The 15,648-nt window shown below is 34.9% G+C and overlaps 1 long non-coding RNA gene across 1 annotated transcript in view; it reads left to right on the top strand.

The window, feature by feature from the left end:
• Positions 1-1,382: 1,382 nt before the first annotated feature.
• LOC118993822 (uncharacterized) overlaps positions 1,383-15,648 on the top strand; it is a 57,946-nt gene continuing 43,680 nt past the window's right edge. Inside the window, exon 1 of the long non-coding RNA XR_005067951.1 lies at positions 1,383-1,573. This is a non-coding gene — a long non-coding RNA (uncharacterized LOC118993822). The remainder of the gene's footprint in view (positions 1,574-15,648) is intronic.

Consider the following 15,648-nt stretch of genomic DNA (forward strand, 5'->3'; position numbering starts at 1 on the left):
AACTCAGGGACACTGACAGCAGTGTGGAGATTGTGGGGTGGGGGCGAGGCAGGGGAAGGTGGGTGGGTGGAGGTGGAAGAGGGAATATGGGCATGAGTGGGAATGGTAAAAATACAATAAAATAAAATAATAAAAAAGAAAGTTTGTAGAAAAGTAAAGATAGAAAATGAAGAGAAGGGAAAGCGAAGCAGAAACATAGTTTTGAACTATTTCAATCCCATTTTTAAGTAAAGTAAAATCAAATACCTGTCTTGGGTTCATATATTACTGAACTTCAGATTAGGCATTTATTATTTAAAATAATGTTTAAATAATTACTGTGCAGAGTTAGAGACAAAAAAAGCTCAAGATAATTTGTATATTAATTACACCCAAAATCTAGTCATCATTGGGGAGATACTGAAATGTGAAAGGGCAGAAGGTTTGTTGTGGAGCAGTTCAGCATGTTTTTTGTGCTGATTATTCCATAAGAGTCCCCAGCCGATGTGGCCGACGGCGGTATATCTCAGGGTTGGGGTCATCACTTCTAGGCAATAAGGGAAAGGTACTGCATGGCCAGGTGACAAAAAGAAAAAGGGTACAGTGAAAAAGTACACACACTTTTGCTCTTCCACAGCAACCCACAGAAGCTTCAATCATAGCTACTCTCTTTATTGGACATCCAAACTTTTTATTTACATATCTATTCTGTTGTTTCTTTGTGGGCAAAAACCTTCTCTTATTCATTTTTGTATACCTTGCCCTCAGCACAATGCCTAGCCCATAGTAGGAATTTAATACGTAACTTTTGAAGAGATAGAGAATAACTAAAACTGTGTGGCTTAAAGCTTAATGAATTGATAGGACAGTATCTGGGACTATTCTCAAGGAAAACTTGTAAGATCTCTCCTGGATTTGTGGTATGGCAGGTTAGAGAGGTTCCTGGCAGTAATTATTATAACAACTGCCAGAGTAATATTGCTACCTTTTAACATTAAGAAGTTTTGTCTACCTGCTCAACAGCTTTCTGCTTGGCTGGGTCCCTGGGATTTGAACTGTTTTTGATGGCCTGTGGTAGGGTTCCCTGGAGAGCAGTGTCTGCCCTGTCGGGGGCACCTTTTCTGGATAAAGAATAGACCCTGAAAAAAAAGCAAATGTCCTTAGGGGCCGAGACACAACTCATTCTTTTCCCTGCGGTGATTAATCTGGGAGGCAGAATTACACAGTGGTTAATGGTGTTGGCATTGAACAAACCTGAGTTGAACTCCACCTCTGCCAAATCCTAATCAGGAAACCTTAAAGCAATTTACTTAACCTTTTTATGTCAGTCCAAGTCCTAGCAGTCAACAATTGGCATACTCCAAAGGGTGTAATTGAAGAGAGCATAACAAGGCTGTGCAGAGTTAAGGAAGGAACAAAGGGTAATGAAGAGCCAGAATTAGCAACAGCAGGAAGCTGTTTGCACTGAGGCCTAAAAAGGGAAGGAGAAGGAAAGGTATTACCATATTGCAGAGACAGCTGGGGACACATAAAGGGACCACTGATGTGAGCTGTGGTCATGAAGAAAGGCAGTCCCTGCCAGAACCTTGGCAAGGTGAGTAAATATTCTGATCTGTTCTTTCACACTCCCCACCCCGCGCCCTGTCTTAGTTCTTCCAGCTTCTAAACCTGACCAGAAGCCAAATGACATGGAGCCCAGGAAAAGAAGTCCTTATGATGTAGGTATTTCAGGGGGCTGGGGACCCAAGGTTCAGGGATCCACTGTGGATTCTTGACTTCATGCTGGAAAGAATTCAAATTCAGGCCAGCGTAGAGTTTAAAGTGAAAATGAGTTTTAAGTGGAGTGGTGAGACAGAGAATGCACTATTCCACAGACAGAGCAGCTCTCCTTTAGAGGAATTTGCTTCCTTTATTTAGGACTCTTTAATTAGGAGGGGCAAGGGTGGGTATTTAATAAGGGGGAGGAATATTCAGGATCTTGGGAAAGGGGTGGATATTTCTCAGAGGAGCTCCATTGGCCATTTTGTGTTTTTATCTGGGCTGCTTCCAATCATGATGGCTCTGATGTGTGTCCTTCAGCATGCTAATGTACTATAATGGGCAAGTCATAAGGCTAGGGATCACTGTAAGATAAAATTAGTCACCACGTTGGATCAAGCTGGTCTCTGATGGTTTTTAGCTGTAAATCCAGGTATCTGGGGTGTGTGTGTGTGTGTGTGTGTGTGTGTGTGTATGTGTGTGTGTGTGTGTGTGTGTGTGTTGGGGATGGTCTTAATATCTTCTTCACAGTTCCAATAGCTTGTATCTATGCTGCTGTTTTACCACACACTGTATCTCACTTAGAGGTCAGACCCCCAGTGTGCAGAACAGGGCAGAAAAATGTAGCATATAAATCTGGAAGGAAATAGAGAATAAAGATATTCCCTAATCATCAATTTCCTTTTCTATATATTGGGGATTATAATCATATCCTTCTTACATATGAGGGTTGAATGAGATAATGAATGCAAAGCCTTTAGCATAAAGCTTAGCACATTGTTTACACTTGTTAAGCATTAAAGTATCCTCTAAAAGTTGCCCTACACTCTGATCAGAAGAATCCTAATTTCTGAAAGTAGTCATTTTCTAATTAATCTCTTATTTTAAGACAGATGAAATAAAATCCAAGTTCTATTTTCAGAGTGTACATACACATACACTTTACACAGCTGCAAATATTCCTGGCATGAGATTTAGACTCAGAAAAACTCAGGGGCCAATCTGGTTTTCAGTTTCTTTCTTTACCACTGTATGGGACTTGGGCAATTGTGTATTTTATATGAGCTGGTTTTTTAGAGTCTAAAAATAATGAAATGATAGCCACTGACTCACAGGTGTGTATCAAAAATAAAACAAGATGTAACACATAAGAGGCACTCACAAGTCAGCACTGCTCAGCTTTAATATCACTACAGAAGCTAAATACGATATTATATATTATACAGCATAGTTGTAGAGTAGATGTTTATTTTGTGCCTTATTTTCTTTTTAATGGTAAAAGAATTATATAGGTAATCTTAAAAACTATTCACTGATCATCTCATGCTAATATTTCAACATCCATGTATTTGAAACTATAAGGCAAATATCCTAACACCAGACACTGGGTTAGTGTTAATATGCAGTCTAAAAAAGGGCAGAAAATCTCAATCCTCAAATATATTTTTATGTTCTCTATTACCAAATAACAAAGAAAATAACAGGCTGACTCCAGATGTTCTCGGCAAAATGTCTTCTTGTTCAACCTGACTTTATTTTCCTTTGGCTAAACTATATGGAGTCATTTTGGACAATTACACAATTTTCCTTGCCCTGCTTGGTCAAGAGACACTAGAGGGAAAATGTCTGGGGGGAAAATAGAATCACTGTACCTTTTCTTGGAGGGAACCAGCAAATGTCACTGAATGAGAAATGTTCTTGATGCAGCAGAATACACCAGTGATGAGCATGTTTGCTATTCTTGATGGCTGCATTGAGCCCACACCACCATCAGCATTCAGTGTAGCACCAAGACCTGCAGGAAACTGGTCCATTTGTAAAAGGTCAGACATTGGTAGCCCTAAGCTTTTGAAATGAAGCAGAGAAAACAATTTCAGAGCTATTTACTACCATGTCTTCTGAAGCTTTTGTCCTGGTTTCCAGTAAGAGAGATTTGCTTTTATAGTCCCAATCCTTTAAGTAAATACGATGCTTGTGGCTACAAAAATGCATTTGATAGCTTTCTTTGAGTCATAAGCCTGTTATCTCGTTTCTGAAATCATAAAGCCCACTAGGCATTGCATTTTTCCAGAAGTATTGACTGAGGTTTATCCTATACATTTAGGTAATCAGAAAGGGGTATTGATGATGATAGAATAACTTAGGTAATGCAGGAAGGAATTTATAATACATGAAGGTTCTTTTACAATGGAAGCAATGTGACTTTTGGAGGGTAGAAAAATTGCTATTATTGTTTGGTTGTTAATATTTCACATTTCTAATATACTTCCTAGCATTTTTGTATATTATCAAGAATATATTTGGAGGTCCTTCAGCATCATTTCATAGAAAAAACACACACATGTAAATTATCAAACTTGTTCTCAGTACTTCTAGAATACTGTCAAAATCAGAAGAATCATAAATATAGAGCAGACAGAAGCTTGTGCAAAAATCTGTTGTATTTCTTATCAGGAATTGCTGGTTGGAGTACATTCTGTATGTACTTTTAATAAAATAAAGACACAAAAACCAAAAAAAATCGACAAAAATGGCATCTGTTTGATTTTAAAATTATTTAAATTTCAAGTGAATATTATAGTACATTTATTCTACAATATTTTCTCAAAATATTGTCTATGGTCTATTTAAGCAATTCATAGAGTCATTGTTTTAAAACAGCATTATTTTTACTCTCATTTTATAGTAAATAATTTAAATGACTACGTGACTCCTGATTACATACATACTGTGTAGGAAAAAGATTTCTTCTCAGATAATGTGAAACATAAAAAAAACCCAGAATGGTGTATTCTCAAACTTCTTCTCTAGGTCTATTTAACTTTTTATACTGCCATAAATATTATACAGAACTTTGTGAAATTTATTCGGCTGTTATGAACTGTTTTAGGCCAACAATTATAACATGTTTTCAGTAGCATGTATTTCTGTACCTGTCATGTAACAAGCTTTGCTAAGCTATGTGATAAAATGGGGATTAAGAAAGGTAAGATTCTTTCTTCCGTTGAGTTCAAAGTCTTACAGGCAGTCAATGCTACTGAAGAAGTAGTGAAGGAGATTATCATAACATAAATGTAGGAGCCAGAAAGTCATCACTAAGGCAATTGCATGAACTGAAAGTTAAAGACTGATTGGGATTAATAGACAAAGGAAGTATGTGACAATGGTTGCTGATGAACAAAATGGGGCAGCAGTGAGTGAGGAGAACAGCATTTCAGCTGAAGGAGCAGCTCATTCAAAAACTCAAAGCGAGATGAATAGCAACAAGAATGTACTCAAGGAACCACCCACCATAAATTCAAGAAGTCCAGTAAGGCTGGAATTTTTGATAGAAAATAGATGAGGCTCAAAGACTTAAAAAGACTAATTTACACTAATATTTATTGAATTAACTCAAAGAATTATATTGTCAAATCAGATGCATAAGAATCGGGAATCTTACCTAGTGTCTAGCTTTACCAATAATATTAAGGATATAAGTAATCTCAAGAACTAGCCAAACAGAAGAAAGTTTAGGACAACCAGTACAACTCCACAGGTACTTCTTGACCTGAAAATGTGTTCTTTGAGTGATGTTTAAGATGAACTCTCCAAATAGTATGGGGTCATCGTTTACACAAAAAGAAATTACTTCAGTTTTTACTTGGCTTCTGTCGTATTTTCCCTGGTTCCATGGCCCATAAATCCAGAGTTCATGTTTGTTTGCCAAAAAGAGTCCTATTTAAATTTGGCACACTTTGCTAAAGTCATTGTATAGATAATGACTGTCTCATGGGCAAATAGCAGTACTGTGCTTGACAGTGGGTCTGTCAATAACATGTTTTAAGGGACTTTGACCAGGTTATCTTTCTTTCTATTTCAAGGACATTCCCTGGTAAAGTGAGAATGTATCACAGGCCTGCTGTTAATTCTTCTCTTTTCATCTATAAAATATATTATAGGTTTTGGACGTTATCATGAAAACAATAACAAAGGACAAAAGACTTTAAGACCGATATGTAAAATATGGTGACTAGGTTGAAAAAGATTATGGGCATGAAGACCAGTTGCAACTTTTGGAATGGTGAGCATGGCTTAGGCTAGGGTATCCCACAATGTTGTCTCAAGAGCAAAAGGCAGATGCAAGAGCTCTTCGTGAGTTAGAGTCCATGGAGCTTGGTGGTTAATTAATATAGGAGGTGAAAGAAAGTAAAGAGTTAAGGACCACCTATATTTTATTTGCATAGTGCAGTAGATGGGGTCGCCAGTTGAGATAAGTAAACATTAGAAGTATTTATCTGGCTGTCAAAATGCGATCTATTTTAGATCAACATTTGTCAAATTGTTGGTGATATGTCAAATTTGAGGTGATTGGGAAATATGAAAAGGACATATTTTAGTAGGCACTTGGATAAATATGTTAGAAACTCAGGAGAAAGTCTGGGGCTAGAGAGTTGGGAGTCACTGGCATAAAAATAAATATTCATTGAAGCTATAGGAATGGATGGCTTTGTCTGAAGAGATTAATTAGGAAGAGGGCAGAAAGAAATTGGGCCAGTTTTAAAGAGCACAAAGTAGATGAGAAGAACAAAATAACCAATGGTATAGAATTATAAAGCCAGGGGCTGACTCTTCAAGAAATAAAGAGAATGTTTGTGTAAAGAGCTTCTGAACATCCAAGAAATGACTGTGTTTAATTTAATAGTGTGGATGGGACATTAAAGCCCTAATAAAGAGACGGCAACAGAGTGTATCAATAGCTTCTCAAAGAGGCTGGTTGTCAAGCCAGGAGCAAGATTGTGTTATGGATAAAAAGAGATACAGTTGAAGGATGGAGCTGCCATTAATAGTAGGAGTGAGTAGGAGTGAATACAGTAAAGCCCAGTAGAGAGATCTTTAAGATGGAAAGATAGCTTAGCTCTTAACTAGGCTATATTCAATTTTCAGACTTGTATCTCTTTCTGTATTCTTCCATAGCAGCAGTGGACTTAGGAGAGCTTAAAATGTCTTTTTGTGAAAAGGAATATTTTTAAAAATTGTGTAGGAGAGCTTAAAAATGTCTTTTGTTAAAAGGAATATTTTTGAAAATTGTGATCTGAAGAAAGGCTTCATCCAGATTAATTCTGTGTTAGATATATGCAAAGTAAAACTTCTAAGCCAGGACTTGAGTACAACTGTCCAGTGTACCTTTATACCTCCTTTCCCCTGTTTTTTATTAAATTTTTTATTTTAGAAAAATTTCCAAGTCTGTTGATCATGTTTGTGTTTGAGGAATAAAGTAATCCATTCATTTCTGCTTGATCGAAAGAGCTGGAAAAGAAAATCTGCTATGAGTTATCATAAAATACAATCTTAATACAGAGAGAAATTTCACTGACTTGCTATTAATTTATCCATACTACTCCACTCTTCTCTTTTCATGTATAATAGAAAGATGACTATATTTCAAAGGAAAAAAGACTGATGTACATTGATATATTGATATGATCATATAGATCCTTAGGATTTAATATAAAAATATTGACACAGGAAAGATACTTGCTTTTGGCTTGAAATAATAACTAAAAATAATAATAGCATAATAATAGTCTCATTTTAAGAGATCATATCACTGATTCATCATCAGTAAGATATTTTTCTCCTATAGGAGGGTATGCATTTATGCTAATTTATCCTTTGGTAATCAATGACACTCAGTTGAGAAATTGCTTCTTGAATTTAGGAACCAGTATTTAAGGAGGGCAGAGAGGAGAGATATTTGAATATGAAGAAGATCATTACTTATCTTTTTTCTTATTTTTTAATCAATTGAACATATTAACTCATTGTAAGACTTTTAAGAATTTTTCCTAAGTAAGAAGAAATTGCTATTTTACCTTTTGAGAGGCAGTTCAAGATTTTTGAGCCTACCCAATTAATATCCAGGGGCTAATTAGTATTTAAGTGCAGAATATCCATGAAAACTCTGCCTTTCATTGAATTCACAGTGAGGAAAACCCTAAAACTGATAAAAAGTTAAACAATTTCCAGGCAAGATAACGTTACTATTTGTTACAATTATACTTATTGCCTTTGTTGTGAACATCCCCAAATGCCATCAGGTTTATGACTCTATAAATCTGGAAAATGTCTTACAGTGAAATAATGGTCATATGTTTCTAAACTGAAATGGTGTCGTAACACTGGAGCTGATACACATGAACTAGTTAACTCATAAAAGGAAAACATCAAACAAAAAATCCTCTTTGATATTTCTAAAATCTGTATGCACTTAAAAAATTTCAGAAGCAAAGATATTTTTTTTACACTGGAAAATAATTTCAGATACAGCAGACCTCCTGATCCAGTCTTGACTGTGGATGTGGTTAGAGAGAAAGATGATGGGAAGTATAAAGAATTCAGTCCTTACATTAAAATTTATAGCTGAGTAATCTTTAAGTAAGCACTCCTGAATAGAGTATACATAAAATATGTTAATATATACAAGGCAGGTAGATACTCTGACCAAGGCCTTGTCAGAAGAAAAATGTATTATACCAGGTGGAAGAGCCCTATTCTTGGGTCCTTGTTTTCAATAGAAATAGGAGCCAACAGAAAAATCCCCACGCAAACTTCTTACTACAGGCAAATACAGTGTAAATCTGATAAAAGGTTAATATCTAAAATTTGTAAAGAAATCAACTCAACACCAAAAACCAAAACATTTAAAAAAATGAGCAAAGGACCTAAATAGACACATCTCATCAAGGACATACAGGTGGCTAATAGACATATGCAAAGATGCTCAATGTTACTAATCATCAGAGAAGTGCAAAATAAAACCACAATGAGATATCGTCTCATACCTGTCAGAGTGGCTATCATCAATAAGTTCACAAATGGCAAGTGTTGGCAAGGATGTGGAGAAAAGAGAACTCTCAGGCATTGTTGGTGGGAAGGCAGATTGGTGCAGCCACTGGGGAAAGCGGCATGGAATTTCCTTAAAGAAAATGAAACAATCATATGACCCAATGATTTCACTTCTGGGAATATATCTGAAGAAATCTGAAACACTGATTCCCAAGAATATACACATCCCATATTCACTGCAGCACTATTTATTATAGTCAAGATTTGGAGGCAGCCCATGTGCTTATCAGTAGATGAGTGGGTTAAAAAGCTGTGGTACATTGCACAATAGAATACTTACTTGGTCATAAAAATTTAGAAAGGAAATATTACCTATTATGACAGCATGGTTGGGCCTAGAGGATATTATGTTGGATGAAATAAGTCAGACAGGGAAAGACAAATGCCATATGGTTTCACTTATATGTGGAATCTAATGAACAAAAAGCCAAAATAGAAACAGAATCATAGATACAGAGAACAGACTGACAGCTGTCAGAGGAAAGGGGGCTGGAGGTTTGGGTGAGATAGGTGAAGGAATTAGGCAAAAAAAGACAAAACTCATAGACACAACAGTATGGTGGTTACCAGAGGGGAAGGGGGTGGGAACAGGTACAAGAGGGCAAATGGGGGATAAATTTTGACAGAAGATTAGTCTTTATATGGTGAACACACAGTACAGTATACAGGTGAGGTATTATAGAATTATATGCTTAAAACCTATATGAATTTGTTAACCCATGTAATGTCAATAAATTTGATTAAAAATAAAAAGATTTTCTATTTTGTCATTGACAGTTTTTAAAAATATAATTCATTATAATTAATTCATTTTTTTGTTCTGAGAAGTTTTTTTAGTTGCCTGAGAATTTTATACAATAGATCAAGCTATCTTTTAGTATTGTGTTCTAACATTTAAAGGTTTTCTGCCTATCATTTAATGACAGCAGAGTGACATTTGCCTTTTTCTCTAAATTTGTATAAACTTTTTGCTCATGTATTTTGAGCTTGATTGTTGAGTACATAGACATTTAAGATTGCTGCACCTTAATGTTACATTTGATAATATTCCTTGCCCTGAAGCCTGTGTAGTATGAAATTAATACAGCCATTCTACCTTTAGTGTGACCACTGCTTGTGTGGTTTATGATGTCTCTTTAACCAATATTTTACTTCTAAGCTTTTTCTTTATATTAAAGATAAATTTAGGCTGGCATTTTTATAGATAGGATAAAGTTTTATTTTGGATTTTTCCAGTTTGATAATCTATATTCAACTGGAATGCTCTAGAAAAATCACATCTAATAGATTTTGATGAGTTTGAGTTTAATTTTATCAGATTTCTCTGTGTTTTTTAAATTAGTATCAACTCTACTTTATTTCCTTTGTTCTCTTTTCTTCCTTTCTTTACAATTATTTTCACAATTGCATTTTACCTCTACTATTGGTTTATTAGTTATATGTCTTTAACTGTATACCTTTGTTCCATAAAGGTTTATAATATAATAATTACATTATAGTAATTTTCCTCCAAATATTATTGTACCCACTGTAAGGACCTTATACAAGTACATTTCCTTCACGCTACTATACCATTCTTTATACATTTGTATGACTTGCACACTCCAAAATTCATTGTTGTTATTTTTTCCAGCTTTACTGAAGCATAATCAACAAACAGTTGTATATTTTAAGTCAGACAACCCATTTTGATAAATGTGTACACTGTAAAATGATTACTATTGTCAGCCTAACTCACGTGTTTGTTATCTCATATAATGACCTTCTATCTCTTTGACCCTGTCATATCGATGGAATCTAAGCTCTGGTAATTCAGCACTTTATAGCTTCCCAGCAGTTTTTTGCCCTGCCTTAAGAGAATTTTTATTTTCTCAAATGTAGGTTAGTGAAAGTAGACTCATAGCATATGAAATCTTTAAAGAATAGTTACCATCACTCAAAATAATACTCTCGTAATTTAATCAAGCTGTTGCATGTATCACTAGTTTGTTCCATTGTATCACTCAGTAGTATTTCTTTGTACGGATGTGGCATGTTTTTTTTTTCTCGTTTTAAATATATTCACTAGTTGAAGAACATTTGGGTTGTTTATAGTTTTGAGGATGTTAATCAGGTTGCTATAAATATTTGTGCACAAGTTTTTAAAACGTTTTTATTATTGATTTGCTTGTGTTATTTATTTTTAAAAAGTTGTGAGGAGCACCTCCTTACATCTTTTGTGGTCTTAAAAGATTTTTTAAAAACATTTTATTTATTTCCTTTTTAGAGAGAGGGGAGGGAGGGATAAAAAGAAGGGGCGAAACATCAGTGTGTGAGAGAAACATCTAATAGAGTCCTCCTATGCCCCACAACCAGGCACCTGGCCTGCCGCCTAGGCCTGTGCCCTGACAGACATGGAACTGGCAAGCTTTCGGTTTGTGGGATGATGCTCAGCCCACTGAACAACATCAGACAGGGTTAGGTTTTTTTTTTTTAATATAAGTTTTTCTTTCTTTGGGGTATATACTCAAGAGTGAGAATGCTAGGTCATATGAAAGTATATGTTTAACTTTAAAGAAAACTACCAAAATAGTTTTCCAAAGAGTCTATACTATTTTACATTACTCTCAACAATTATGAGACTTATGTATATAGGTAGGTATGTATGTGTGCATAGTCAGTATACATATACATTGTCAGTACTTTTTATTTTATCCATTATAATAGATGTTCAGTGATATCTTACAGTAGTTTTAATTTTCATTTTCCTCATTACTATTGATGTTGAACATATTTTCATGTTTTCTAAGTATACTTATTAAGTAATGTTATGATATTACATATCATCTTGAACAGTATAAAAGCTACTTGTTATTTAAGTCATTGCCAGCTTTATCTAATTAATTACATGTGAAGTAAATGTATATTTAACTTGCTTGCTTTGGTAGCTCCCTTTCTTAGTATTAAATATTTTCATGTGTTCTAGAATTTTGCATTTTGAATTTGAATGAGTGTTATTTTGCTTTTATATTTATATTAGTGATTATTGATTTCCTCTTCCTAATGTTCTCTGTCCAGGATTTAAAAAACTTACAACTTTATTCATCATATCACTCATTACCTACCTGTCAGTCCAAATCAGAGCCCTCAGTTTGTATAACAGTATTTCTTGCAGTTCTGTGTAGAAACTTAGTGTCTGCTGCTTCAGTACTTATTCTTTTGTGAGTGAAAACATTTAGCTTTCTTTTCTAACAGTGAACCTTGCTTTCTGCTTTGAATCATTTTGAGTCTGGATTGCTCCACAGACTTTTATTTGCTGACTTCCACTGGCTGTTCCCATATTGGAGTACAGCCACTTCATGACTTTTGTCCCATTCAGGGTTCTGTACTTTCTGCTTAACCTATATTCTTTTGATATTACCTTTTTATATAGCCTAATAATACCTTTTAATTACCTCTTTTAATGTATTTTCTATACCACCACCATGATTTGGAGCAGAGGTGTCTTCCAAATTTTTAGGGTATCTGGAATTTTTCCAAGTGGTCTCTATGGTCTATGCTAGCTTTAGGGTGCTCTATGTAAACACCCTAAATTCACCTAAAATATCAACTTAGTGCATATAACACCTATTGATATGCACTTCATTCTATGATATAGAGTTAATTTGCACTTTATACTTTATATTGCACTTTAGTAAAAGTTAATTTAATTCTATTTATTTTATAATTGCTTTAGTATATTTTTCAGAGCATGGAAAATGTTGGTATACAGAAGTCTATAACCTGTATATCATAAATTAAAGTGATTGTATCAGTTCTTCTATATAGATCTTCAACTATACATCCAATCCACCTCCTTAACTAGTAGCATTCTTAGGAAAAGTTGACAGCTTTCAGAGTCCTGGAGATTCAAGTTCAAATTAAGTTTGAGGAGTTAAGTAAACTTAGGTAAATTGCAGGATAAAGGTTTTCTTCACATCATAAAAAATGCTTGGTGTGGAGGTTGAGGAATAATCAGGTCAATGCCTCACAGTAACTCCGGAGAAATTATGCATATGTAGAATCATCTGTCAAAGTAGTCATTAGATATGAAAGACAAATACGTATATTCCATTGCTTTTAAGATCAAACACAAATGGAGGCCAACCTTGAAAATTCCCTGAGCAGACAAAAGCAGTTTAATCACACAAGCAAAGTTTAATTTAGCTTATTTTGCAAGACTAACTTGACCTGGGTCATTTCTGGCTTATGTGTCTGGAAATCCTAAGCAAAACTTAATTTCCCAAGGTTGATATAAGGCAATCACTGTGAAAAATTCCAATATTATAACCAATCACTGTGAAGAATAAGCAGTCACTACTCTCTCCCTCTACAAGCTTCTTTATAACAAATAGTACATAGCACAATTATTTCCGGTTTGTAAACTGTTTTTTTTTAAGTTGATATGTTTGTTTATTTTTTGCAAAAGGCATGGAAATATATGATTTATTTCTTATTTAAATGATTTTTTCAGCTATGATTGACATACAATATTATATTAGCTTCAGGTGTGCACTCAACTGATTAGACATTATACAACTTACAAAGGGATCATCCAGATGGTATTCATCAGACACCACACATAGTCATTGGAATACGATTGACTATATTCTCTATGCTGCACTTACATCCACATGACTCTTCTGTAATGACCCATTGGTACTTCTCAACCATTTTGCCTTTTTCATCGCATCCCCTCAAACCCTTTCCCATCTGTAACTGTGAAAATGTTGTCTGTATCTTTCTGTTCTACGTTTCATTTATTTTGTTTTTTAGATTCAATTGCTTTTTTAAATTTCTTTTAATTTTTAAAAATTTTAATTATTGTTTAAGTACAGTATTCTGTCTTTTACTCCTATCCCAGCCCACCCACCCAGCCCTCGCCACCTGCCTTCCATTTCCACCCCCTCTTAGTTATTGTCCATGTGTCTTTTATATTTGTTCCTGTAAACCCTTCCCCTTACCCCCTGAAATCCGCTCCCCTCTGGACACTGTCAGCCTGTTCTCTATTTGAGTGTCTTTGGTTATATTTTACTTGCTTGTTTGTTTTGTTGTTTAGGTTCCTGTTAAAGGTGAGATCATATGGTATTTGTCTTTCACCACCTGGCTTATTTCGCTTAGCCTAATGCTTTCCAGTTCCATCCATGCTTGTGCAAAGGGTAGTAGCCCCTTCTTTCTTTCTACTGCATAGAATTCCGTTGTGTAAATGTACCATAGTTTTTTGATCCATTCATTTACTGACGGGCACCTAGGTTGCTTCCAACTCTTGGCTATTGTAAATTGTGCTGCTATGAACATTGGGGTCCATAGGTATTTTTGGATTGGTATTTCAAGGTTCTTAGAATATAATCCTAGCAGTGGACTTGCTGGGTCAAAAGGCCTATTCATTTTTAGTTTTCTTAGAAAATTCCATACTGTTTTCCATAGTGGTTGTAGCAGTCTGCAATCCCACCAACAATGAACTAGGGTCCCCTTTTCCCCACAACCTCTTCAGCACTTGTTGTTTGTTGCTTTGTTTATGATGGCCATTCTGACCAGTATAAAGTGGTATCTCATTGTGGTTTTAATTGGCATCTCTCTGATAGCTAGCCATTGAGCGTCTTTTCACGTGTCTCTGGATCCTCTATATGTCCTTCTTGGAGAAGTGTCTGTTCAAGTTCTTTGCTCATTTTTCAACTGGGTTGCTTGTCTTCTTAGAGTGGAGTCATGTAAGTTCTTTATGTATTTTGGAGATTAAACCCTTGTCTGAGGTATCGTTGGCAAATACGTTTTTCCATACAATTGGTTCTCTTTTTATTTTACTACTGTTTTCTTTACCCATGCAGAAGCTTTTTATTTTGATGAGATCCCATTTGTTTATTCTTTCCTTTATGTCCCTTGCTCTAGGGGACATATCAATAAAAATGTTGCTGCGTGAAATATCTGAGATTTTCCTGCCAATGTTCTCCTCTAGGACTTTAATGGTGTCATGGCTTATATTTAAGTCTTTTATCCACCATGAATTTATTTCAGTGTATGCTGTAAGTTGGTGCTCGAGTTTCATGTTTTTGCCCGTAGCTGTCCAGTTCTCCCAACAGCATTTGTTGAAGAGGCTATTTTTATTACATTTTATGTTACTGCCCCATTTGTTGAATACTAATCGCTTGTAGAGACTTGGGTTTATTTCTGGGCTTTCTGTTCTGTTTCATTGGTCCATGTGCCTGTTTTTATGCCAGTACCAGGCTGTTATGATTATAGTGGTCTTGTAATACAGTTTGATATCAGGTATTGTGATCCCTCCTACTTTGTTCTTCTTTCTTAACATTGCAGCTGGTATTCGGGGTCTTTTATGGTTCCATATAAATTTTTGAAGTGTTTGTTCTATGTCTGTGAAATATGCCATTGGTACTTTAATAGGTATTATATTGAATCTTTAAATTGCTTTGGGTAGTATGGACATTTTGATGATGTTAATTCTTCCAATCCACAAACATGATAATATGTTTCCATTTGTTTGTGTCTTTCTTGATTTCTTTCTTCAGTGTTGTGTAGTTTTCTGCATACAGGTGTTTTACCTCCTTGGTTAGGTTTATTCCTAGGTATTTTATTTTTCTTTTTGCTATATCAAATCGGATTTTTTTCTTGATTTCTGCTTCTGCTGTTTCATTGTTGGAATACAAAAATGCCTTTGATTTCTGGATATTGATTTTTGTATCTTGCTGTTTTGCCAAATTCATTTTTTAGGTTGAGCAGTCTAGGGGTGGGGTTTATAGGATTTTTCTATGTACACTATCATGTCATCTTTAAACAATATATATAAAAGAGTCCTTGTATTATGCAAAAATTAATACAGGTGGAATAAACATGTAATTTTATTATTCTAAAACCTAGCTATATGACCTTAGGCTAAAAAGATTTTTTAAAGTAATACACATGTACATTCACAGAAAACAACAAATGAGATGCAACATTCATTTCACTACATTGATATTTAGAATTTCTGTATGACAAAAAAGATAGTTAAAA

This window comes from Sturnira hondurensis, unplaced genomic scaffold, assembly GCF_014824575.4.
Source record: "Sturnira hondurensis isolate 20B ecotype Veracruz unplaced genomic scaffold, ASM1482457v3 Scaffold0008908, whole genome shotgun sequence".
Taxonomy (NCBI): Eukaryota; Metazoa; Chordata; class Mammalia; order Chiroptera; family Phyllostomidae; genus Sturnira; species Sturnira hondurensis.